Source organism: Heterodontus francisci, chromosome 47 (genome assembly GCF_036365525.1).
Source record: "Heterodontus francisci isolate sHetFra1 chromosome 47, sHetFra1.hap1, whole genome shotgun sequence".
In the NCBI taxonomy this organism is placed as follows: Eukaryota; Metazoa; Chordata; class Chondrichthyes; order Heterodontiformes; family Heterodontidae; genus Heterodontus; species Heterodontus francisci.
Window position 1 is genome coordinate 17,680,081 of NC_090417.1, and position 507 is coordinate 17,680,587.

Genomic DNA, 507 nt, shown 5'->3' on the forward strand with positions numbered 1-507 from the left:
AAGGACAGAAGTCCCTGGTGGGAGTAATCTATAGGTCCCCAAACAGTGGGGCACAGTATAAACCAGGAAATACTGGGGGCTTGTACGAAACGTACGGCAATAATCATGGGTGATTTTAATATGCATCTAGACTGGATTAATCAAATTGGCAAGGGTAGCCTCGAGGGAGAATTCATTGATTGTATTAGAGATTGTTTTTTGGAGCAATATGTTGTGGAACGAACCAGGGAGCAGGCTATTCTAGATTTGGTATATTGTAATGAGGTGGGAGTAATTAATGATCTCATAGTTAAGGATCCTCTAGGGAAGAGTGATCATAGCATGCTAGAATTTCAAATTCAGTTTGAGGACTAGAAACTGGAGTCCCACACTAACGTTCTGGAGTTAAACAAAGGTAATTACATAGGCATGAGAACAGATTTGGCCCTCGTGGATTCAGCAGGAAGACTAAAAGGTAGGATAGTTGATGAGCAGTGGCAGATGTTTCAGGAGATATTCAATTCCTCC